Raw genomic sequence first — 10,515 nt, 5'->3', positions numbered from 1 at the left:
GTGTGTGTGGGGGGGGGGGGGGGCACATTAAGGAAGACGCCTTGCCATGGAAACCACATAAGTGAATGAATGGCAAGTGTAGAAGGGTTTTAAAGGGGGGAAAGTTCCAGCAGGATCTCGGTTTTGTTGTCGCTGCACTGGTGAGAGAACAAATGCGGAGGCTCTGCTGTGAGAGAGCCAGGCTGAAGCATGACAGTAGCGGATGTGAGACGCTACTAGTCAGGGCAACGTTAGAAGGGCGTGCCGCCATGTACAGGATGGGTGAGCAAAGACTTGATTGGCCGCTGTAGAAACCCCGTGGGGGGGTGGAGAAGAACGACAATCCCGGAGGGGATTGTGAGAGGAATAGCCTGCGAGGAAGAGTGAAAACATCAGTCTGCGAGGAGACTGACAGAAGAAACAGAGCTTATGAGATCATCAAAAGATTTAAAGGAACAGCATCCTGCTAGGGTGTGAGAGCAGGGCTGTCGTGTCCGCTGTATGAGTGAGTTGTGAGTTAGTGTGTGTGGACCAGAGTGGGTTGTGCGGCAGAGGGACCCTCCCCCTGCCAACAAATTGGTATCAGGGAAGTGAGTGGGGTCTATCTAGCTGTACCCTCTGGGAGATAGCGGAGTGGTGGCTGGGCACAGTGATGTGGGCTGACAGCTGCGGGGTGTAACACAGTGGTGGCTGGGCACAGTGAGGTGCGCTGGCAGCTGTGAGTTCACAACCTAAGGACGTGAGAGTGAAGCACCAGAAAGGTTGTGAGTGTGTGTGTTAGAGGGACAGTGCGTCGTGTCTCGGCACAGTCTGTAGTGCGGAAGAAGACTCGGTAATGTAGCATGTGTCTGTGTAACCCAACCTGGTGGCGTCGGAAGAGGATGTCAAGGCTGGGGGTTGGACCTGGGAGTCTGAGGCACAGGTTGTGAGTGAAACAGTGGCATAATGGAGTAGGAGCAGGAGGTTCCTAACAGTGAGGACAACAGGATGAACTGGTGAACTTGAGACTCTGAAGGCAAAGGGGCCAGAAGTAACGGAATGTGGAGTCATGTATCCTGTTTCCCCGATGAGGGGGTCAGTGTGATCAACACTCCCAGAGGAGAGTGCATCTAAAATAAAGAAAAGAAACCTAAAAGAACTTATAAAGGGGTGTGACAGGGAAGAATGGAAGTGTGACCACGCCCAATGCAGTGTCAACTACCCCCATGGCACCACAATATTCAAACAGAGGTCATGGGTACAAGGTCTATATTAGGACATCCTCCTCCTCCATCCTACAAAACTCCATACTCCTTTCAGCAAAATGCCGTGCTTCTTCGCTCCTAAATCACATTTTAATTTTTGGTCGCTATGATCCAATTAAACCCATTCTGCTCTTTCCCCTATTTATATTACTTAACATTAAAAAAAGAAAAACCTGCTGATAGTCATCCCAGGACAATTTGAGCCCTGATTATACAATTTGAGTACTGATCATTCAAGATTACCTTATTTTATACTAGCTCAGGTTAAAATACGGAGGCTGTAAACATGAAGATTGAATATTTTTTATTGCTTAAAGATTTGTATTGCATAAATATTTATTTGTGGAAAACTTCTTTATACACAGCATTTTTGGTTTTGCCCAGCAAGAGGAACAACTGTGGCATGACGCTTGGAGATGGGGAAACTTTAGTATCTTTCAGACACCTCCATTGCTAATATAGGTATCTGCCTATTTGAAACTTTGTGACCTCATCATTGTTGCTTTCTTTGTTTTAGATTCCTTAAACTGCTATGTCAACGCCTTTGTTGACATGTTTGCACACATACTTGATGGATTTGACTGAGCTGCAGTATTCAACGTTGATGTGAGCCTTGAAAGTTTTTGAGAGAAGTGGATTGTAGGGAACAACCCACCTGTTGTCCACAAATACTTTCTGACCATTAAGCATGATGATTGACTCATGGCCACCATCTTCTGGCTTCCTTCTCTTGTACAATGGATAACCTTTCTGGTTCTTGTAAGAACTTTCTTGGATACTTCTTGGTGCATTTTCAATCTTACTTGTATGGTGAGTTATGATTCAAAGGACCACAGGGCCTATGAATCATGTTTCTCACTACAACGTCAAACAGAACTTTGTCATCATGAGGATCTGGAATTTCAGCTGAAATAATTCTGTCAACATCTTTGGGTGAATTGTTGACCAGCCACAAGTATGCATGTATCACCCTGCAACTCACACCTGGCAACCCACTGAAGCTCAGCAGGTGTGAGCCTGGTCAGTACCTGGATGGGAGACCTCCTGGGAAAAACTAAGGTTGCTGCTGGAAGAGGTTTTAGTGGGGTCAGCAGGGGGCGCTCACCCTGTGGCTCATGTGGGTCCTAATGCCCCAGTATAGTGACGGGGACACTATACTGTAAACAGGCGCCGTCCTTCGGATGAGACGTAAAACCGAGGTCCTGACTCTCTGTGGTCATTAAAAATCCCAGGGCGTTTCTCGAAAAGAGTAGGTGTGTTACCCCGGCGTCCTGGCCAAATTTCCCATCGGCCTTTATCAATCATGGCCTCCTAACAATCCCCCTCTATTAATTAGCTTCATTACTCTGCTCTCCTCCCCACTGATAGCTGATGTGTGGTGAGCGTTCTGGCGCACTATGGCTGCCGTCGCATCATCCAGGTGGATGCTGCACATTGGTGGTGGTGGAGGGGAGTCCCCATTACCTGTAAAGCGCTTTGAGTGGAGTGTCCAGAAAAGCGCTATATAAGTGTAAGCAATTCTTCTTCTTCTTATTATTATTATCATCTTCAATCACCAAAGATTTTGCTGTTTGTCAAAAAATCGATGAGGGACACCACCTTTCTCTGAATAACCCATGTAATAAGTTCATGTCTTTGGATTGCCTTTTGGCCAGGGAAAAGTTCTCTCTGTACCTCCTGCCATGTAGGGTTGAATGTGAAAGTATAAAAGGTCAGGTCTGCCATACTTTGTGACATAAGTCATCTTGAGTCTTTTCATGCATGTATCTTGGTCCTCCTGTGAACGTGGAAGGTAATATCACCCTTTTTCCATTGTTGACGTCTCCATCACTGGTGATGGCATCTCTTAGACCCTGGTATGTCTCGGCTCAAAGTTGACTGATTTTGGCAAATGAACAAAAGACACTCACTTTCAATTTTTGAGTTCATGACAACAATGTACTGGTGGAATAGCTCTCTGCACTTCAAAATGTGATTGGAACTGTTTGATCTCGCCATAATCTGGTTAACATACTATAGTAATCACTTACAGTTACTTTCTTTCCTGATGAGAGAGACAGAATGTTGATGAAGTAGCCATCTTGTCCTTTCCAAAATATTATTGGGTACTGGGGCACATCATAAGAATGTTGTGTTTCCGGAATTCTCTGGAGGGTATCATCTCTCTGATGAAGGATAATGTCATGTTTTCCTGCATCTTGATCATCCAAAAGGGTTGCAACTTCATCTGTGTTAGGGGCATTGAATCTGCTCTTATGCTCACCAGCTGGTGTTTTGTCTGCTCTAATGATGACTTTGTGATCTCTGAGTGCAGGATCTTGCAGCACCGACTTGAAACTTCTGACTAAATTGTTGTGCTACTGGAGCATGTTTTTTAGGCTCTGAATGACTTCCAGTTGAACATCAGGCATAAGATGGCACCTGCGATCCATTGGTTCTTGCTCATCGCCCATGAAGTAAATTTGAACAAATTTAGTAAATTCTTCTTCAACAGGTAAAAGCGAACCAATTCTGTGATACACATGTCCCTAGATTTTGAGTCCTGGCTCATTTACTTCTTTTGAAGCACCAAATAATGTCATTCGGAAACATGAATTGTACTTTCTGATATTTGAAAGGAAGTGCCTGGACTTTTCTGTGTCACCTTCCATCTGTAAGAGAAGAGGCTCTGGTGGTTGCTCTATTGGCAAAAAGGTTCACATTTCCATTATTGCAGCAAAGACCTGGTGGCTCATCTTTACACTTTTTCGCACTGCAGTGATTGCACACAACACTCATAGTCCCAATTTCAACAGCTTTGTGTTGTGAGATGTCAAAGTTATTAATGTAATCAAAAGCCGCATTGTGAAGGTCAAACTGTGTTTGTGTTTGAGCTGCTTTTCTTGCTTGGTCTACCTGTTGCCTTGTTCTTTGATCATCTGTTTCAGCTTGGCGAGCTGCAGCTGTTTGAGCTCTTAGTACCTGTAACCTTGCTTCTCTTTGCTCTTCTGTTTCTGATAGGTGCACTGCTTTGAATTTTGAAGCATCTTTGGTGGACCTACCCAATGATCCAGACCTCTTCTTGGGTGGCATGTTTTGATCTATCTAATTTTATTAAATGGTTTATTAGAATGTTTAAATTTCAGGTGCTTCATAGATATAGAGATATTAACACAACAACACGATTATTTGTGAGTTTGTGAGGAGTGATATTGGATAACGTGCCACCGCCTGACATAATACGCTGGACAAAAGTTCGAGGTCAAATTCTTCCGCGAGGAGGTACCTTTAAAGAGGAGACGACGGCACCAAACATTTTTGGCACGCCCTCTCTTTAAAGCCCTGGCCAAATACGAAGACAGTATGTACAGTTATAATTCAAACTGAATTAAAAACTACGCATCCTAGTTAACATGGTGGTGCTTGTGTTTAACCAACGAAACAGGGCGAAAAATCAGTCACATGACTTTGGGGCTGAGTTTCAAAAGCTTAACCTATCAGCAACAAAGCAAAATTTACACGATAGGCTACCTCGAACTGTCAGTTACACAACTGTGTATGTCACTTAAGCCACTACTATTTGGCATTTTAGTAATGGAGGCAGGAAGACACCCCCCCTGGTGCCCGGCTTGTCGCCATCTTTAACCGTGTTTGAATCGCAGTAGGGAGAGACACGTATGAAAAGAAGTTCATCCCAGCTACAATACAAATATATTTTTGTGGTAAAGGGGAGCAAAACATCAGTATTTACTTATATTAATTAGCGTACAATTTATAGTTGAAATCTGAGCCCAAATATAAAGTTAAAATCTCAACAAACAAAGCAATGTAGGAAATTCACACTTTTTCTGCAACAGAAATACACAGAGAAAATAAATCCTTTCTGACATCTCAAATCAGTTTCGATCAAGGTCTCCAAAACGAACAAGAAAAGAGCGTTTTCAGAGAGCAATTACACTGTGTTTATGTAGAATAAGTGATTAGATTTATGAGCAATCTAATTTCTTATTCATTTAAAACTGTGAAATGTCAGCTGCAACAGATCACACCAGAGACAGCACTATCTCTACCTGTCATAGACGTTCAGGAAAGGGTGAATGAAAGAAGTCATGTCATGTACAATAATTCAGTGATCAATAATAATAGTTGTAGGACAAGAAACAAAAAATCGTGAAAACTTAAGCTTTTTAAATCTAAAACTAAAGTTCAGTCTACAAATTAAAGCAAATGAAAATGTAGGACGTTAAAGTGCTAGAGGTATAAATGTAAAAATACAAAAATACACGAGCAAAAAGTTTTAGAAATGGAGCAGGTGTTACTTTGAAATAAGAAAACAGAAAAAAAAACAATGACTAGACATAGTGCAGAAGAGGGATGCAGGAAAACTTGCAAAAGCTTAGATGTACAAAAAAAAACACAGAAAGGTGTGTGTTACAGAAGAACATTCAATTCAATTCAATTCAAATCAACTTTATTGTCATTAAACTTACACAGGTGCATAGTACAATGAAAAGTGTTTCTCATTAGTCACTCAGGTGCAGTATATAAATAGGACAGAAAATAAGACAATAGACAGTAACACAATAGCAATAACAGTAACATGTAATAACATAACATAAATAACATGTAATCAAGTAATCAAAACTGTGCAAAATTCCACAAACAGAGAAAATATAACAGGATAAAAACAGTGCAAGGTAATTCTTGGAACAGTGCAAAAATAGTATGGTTAAAAATAGTATGGTTAATTAATAAATATTAAATATTATTATGACTGGTACAGTTTTACTGGGCTATCGAGGGGACAGTACAATTTCGGCTTACATGTGTGTGTAGTGGTGTAGGAGTACAGTCATTGTGGGTACAGGAAGACGTTAGGAGAGATCATAGTATGGTGGGAGGGAGTGGGGGCGTCACCAACTTGACAGCTCTGGGGAAGAAGCTATTTTGGAGTCTAGTTGTGTGCGACTGGAGTGACCGGAACCTTCTGCCAGATGGTAGGGGAACAAACAAGTTACGACTGGGGTGAGTGGGGTCAGACATAATTTTGGTGGCTTTTTTCAGACTCCTGGTGTTGTATATTTCCTGGATAGATGGTAAGGCACTGCCGATGATGTGTTGGGCAGTTTTGACCACCCGCTGTAGTGCCTTACGGTTGGATCCCGTGCAGTTGCCGTTCCAGACTGTGATGCAGCTGGTCAGTATGCTCTCCACCGTACATCTGTAGAAGTTGGTGAGGATCAGTGGATGTAGGTGTATTTTCTTCAGCCTTTTCAGGAAGTACAGCCGCTGTTGTGCCTTCTTGAGGAGACTGGAGGTGTTCAGTGTCCATGCAAGGTCCTTAGAGATGTAAACACCTAGGAATTTGAAGTTATTCACCATCTCCACCGCAGACCCTTCTATGTAGATGGGGGAGTGAACTTTTCCTTGTCTTCTGAAGTCAACAATCAGCTCTTTGGTTTTGCTGATGTTGAGACATAGGTTGTTGGTTCGGCACCAGTCTGCAAGTTGTTTTATCTCCTCCCTGTAGGCAGTCTCATCATTGTCAGTGATCAGGCCCACGACTGTGGTATGGTCAGCATACTTGATGATGGTGTTTGTGCTGAACTTAGCAGTACAGTCGTGGGTGAACTGAGCACACAGCCTTGAGGGGCACCGGTGTTAAGTGTGAGTGTGTTGGAGGTGAGGTTGCCAATCCTGACAGTCTGGGGTCTGCTGATGAGGAAGTCTAGGATCCAGCTGCAGAGGGTTGTATCTAAACCTAGAGCCTTGAGTTTGGTAGAAAGTTTTATGGGTATGATGGTGTTAAATGCTGAGCTAAAGTCAATGAACAGCATTCTTGTATAGGTGTTCCTTTTATCCAGGTGGGTTAGTGTGGTGTGTAAAGCTATAGAGATTGCATCCTCTGTTGAGCGGTTTGTGCGATAGGCAAACTGGAGAGGATCCAGTGTTTTTGGAATGCTGGCTTTAATGTGCGGAATAAATAGTTTTTCAAAGCACTTCATTATGATGGGGGTGAGTGCAATAGGGCGGTAGTCGTTTAGGCATGTGGGGGCTGATTTTTTCGGTACTGGCACGATGGTGGTTGTCTTGAAGCAGCTAGGTACAGTGGCCTGGGCCAAGGACATGTTGAAGATGTCGGTACAGACATCAGCTATCTGCCAGGCACATGTTCTGAGTACCAGGCCAGGGATACCATCAGGTCCAGCAGCTTTATGTGTGTTCACTCTACTTAGTGATTTCCACACATCTAGCTTCGATAGTGTGGGGGGTGGGGTGGTAGGGGAGTCAGTGGTCCAGGTGGTTGGTTCAGGGTTTTGAGCTTCGAAGCGTGCATAGAAGGTGTTAAGCTTGTTTGGAAGAGAGGGGTCAGTAGCGCTTACAGGGCTTGTTTTGCTCTTGTAGCTTGTGATTGTAATTATGTCTTGCCACATGCATCGTGGGTTAGTGTTGGTGTTGTAGTGGTGTTCTATCTGGGATTTGTACTGTTTCTTGGCAGATTTTATGCCAGCTCTTAATTCTTTCCTAGCCCCTCTCAGTTCTTCCTCATTACCAGATTTGAAGGCTGCATCACGGGCTTTGAGCAGGGAGCGGATCTCAATGTTCATCCAAGGTTTTTGATTCGGGAGTTTGCGTATCTTTTTAACGCTCACCACATCATCAGCACATTTGCTGATGTAGCTAGTGACTGCTGATGCATACATATCAATATCAGTGTGGGATCCATGGGAGGCTGCATCTCCAGTCTGTGCACTCAAAACAGTCCTGAAACATTGATTCTGCCTCTTTGGTCCATGTTTTTACAGTTATAACTGGAGCCTTGGTGCGTTTGAGAAGTCGTCTGTAGGCTGGGAGTAGGAACAGGGAGATGTGGTCAGATTGTCCAAGAGGGGGGTGAGGTACTGCTTTGTAAGCACCGGGTACATTAGTGTAAACAAGGTCAAGTGTGTTGTTTCCCCTGGTGGGGCAGTCAACGTGTTGGTTGTAGCTAGGCAGTACTGATTTCAGATTTCCCTGATTAAAATCACCTGCAATAATAAAAACACCATCAGGGTGTGCTGATTCTGGTTTACTAATAGCTTTGGACAGCATTTTAACTGCTTCCTTAGCATTAGCGTTAGGAGGTATGTATACAGCAGTAATAATGACCGACGTGAATTCCCTAGGTAGGTAGAAGGGTCGGCATTTTACCATTAAATATTCTAAGTCGGGTGAGCAGTGGGTAGCGATTTCTGTAGTATCTCCGCACCATGCTTGGTTGACATAAATACACAGACCTCCTCCTTTATTTTTACCAGAGGCGGCTGTTCTGTCCGATCGGAGAGTTCAAAAATCATCCAGCTGAATGGCGGATTCCGGTATGTTGTTGTGAAGCCACGTTTCCATAAATACAAGAGTGCAGCAGTTTTTTATTTCCTGGCGAGTAGTGAGCTTGAGTTTTATTTAGTCCAGTTTGTTGTCTAGGGACCGTTCGTTAGCGAGGAACAGGCTGGGTATAGGTGGTCTGTTCCGCTGTTCTTTTAGTCTTATTTGCAGCCCGGCTCTCTTACCGCGTTTCTGTTTGCGCTCGCACCGCTTGCGCCGTCTCCTCTCCCGGACGGACACGGTCAGGTGGCTCCGCGGCTTCCGGGTCTGCGGTGTAGAGGATGGACGAGCTGATGAAATCCAGGTCGAGCGAACTAAAGGAGAAATTCCTGCAGTTGTTTCTGATGTCCGGTAATGTTTTCCGGTCGTAGGAGAAGTAAGCTTCAGTGTTTTGAGTAAATAACGTGACAAAAACGTAAGAATAACGAACAAAAAGCACCATTGTTTGAGAGCTAATGAAGCCGCTGCGTCCATGCGTGCTGCCATCTTGGCTGCTATCACCTAGGGTGATATCACCTTTATGTGATATCACCTTAAGGACAGCACATACAAGGGTTAATTGCACAATGGACCGCTCAAAGAAATTTGAAATAGTCTTCTTTAGGTGTGAGGGCAGGAGTGGATCGCAGAAGGCATAATCAGCAAATTAGGAAAACAAAGAACAGGACAGGTGAGACGTTTATCCAGAGAGTGAGTGATCAGAAAAAGGAACAGCTGTTACGCCCAGGTTTTACACTCTCTCTCTGCTGAATGAATTAAAGCATTTTATTAAAAACGCGTTTGCGTTTGTCTGGGTATTTACTTTGTAATCTGTGGTTTACATCTACTGTATTGCTTTGAGATGCCACTTTTAAAGGTGATATGTAAAATAAAGTTTTTTATTATTCTTATAGAGAAACATGATCAGATTTTCCCTGGTTCCGAAAAAAGACGATTAAAATCTGTAATCTTTCCACTTGTATGTCATCGGAAAATACAATAAGTTTCTGCTTTGTGTAAGGATGGTATCAAAAAGTAATCTAAGTGGTGAGAAAGCTGTGCTCCTCAAAGCGCTTTACAGGATAAAAACAATAACAACAATAGTGTTAGGCTGGGAAAACGATTTTTTTATAGAAAATGAAATATAATGATGTTTTCTGGCTTAGACATTAACAAGTACAACCCCCCTCTCTGCGGGAGTGCTGGCTGTGACGAATTTAACCGGTTTCACAGGTATTTTCAAAGTAGAAGGGGGAAAGTTTCCAGCGAAAGACACCTCCCCCCTCCAAAAGTACAGTACTTACTAGTTAAGAAAGCTAGGCTCCTCAATGAAATTGCTTTAACATGCTAATACGTTGGTGTTACAGTCCGGGAGTGGCAAGCTTCTAATGTCAACCCGACTACGGCGAAAGGAACCCTTCTTTCATTGGAAGACAATGAACATATTCTAGCCCTAAATGAATTAATAGCAAAAATGGTTTACATAAAAGACATTTTTCCCAAAAAGTTTAGGCTTTGTCACTAATGAAACCACTAAATAAAGACATAAATATCGAAATCTTAAGATTTTTAAAATACATGACTTTGCTAAAATTTACTTAAAAATAAAAACGATTACAAACGCCAGTGGAGAGAGAGAACAGGGGAGGGAGTTGGTTTTGCATAAGGGGCAGGGCTATGGAAATGAGGTCTATTTGGGAATGTGGAGTTACATGTTCTGGCTGTTTGTGAATTATTGTTGTTGAGTATAGAGTGTTGAGGTATTGATTTTGTGTAATGCTTTATGATGAAAATTGAGCTGGATTTTGTTTATGATAAAGAGGATAAACTGGGATGGGAGGATGGTTTGGTTTTGCATAAGGGGCGGGATTATGATAATTGGAGGAATTTGAGAAAGTTTTTGGTTTGTCCTACGAATAATTCTTACAAGATATTGAGATTTGTTGTTGTTTTGTTGAAATTTAACTCC

The sequence above is a fragment of the Lepisosteus platostomus genome, chromosome 16 (assembly GCF_059453375.1).
Source record: "Lepisosteus platostomus isolate fLepPlt1 chromosome 16, fLepPlt1.hap1, whole genome shotgun sequence".
Classification (NCBI taxonomy): domain Eukaryota; kingdom Metazoa; phylum Chordata; class Actinopteri; order Semionotiformes; family Lepisosteidae; genus Lepisosteus; species Lepisosteus platostomus.
The sequence above is the reverse complement of the archived record's forward strand: the minus strand, read 5'-3'. Positions refer to the sequence as shown.